Consider the following 278-nt stretch of genomic DNA (forward strand, 5'->3'; position numbering starts at 1 on the left):
AGGAAAGGAGCAAACCCGTTTGAATGGCAGCATTGAACATTACAATTGGCCCCACGATGGCGCTGTAGCCCTAAGGACCGAAGAGACTTGGTGTGTGCAATCTGTAATTACTCGAGGTTAGCTCTGTGGTCGCTAGGGGTAGACGCTGAACATACTAAAACCTCTTTTGTATTCTTGTTTATCTTAAAAACAGCGTTAATCTTCTAGGATCAGAGTGAGTTGAGAGACAGTCTGTGAAGTAGTGCTCCTCCCATGTCTAATAATAAAACCAGATGTAA

The sequence above is a fragment of the Aythya ferina genome, assembly GCF_964211825.1.
Source record: "Aythya ferina genome assembly, chromosome: 2".
Classification (NCBI taxonomy): domain Eukaryota; kingdom Metazoa; phylum Chordata; class Aves; order Anseriformes; family Anatidae; genus Aythya; species Aythya ferina.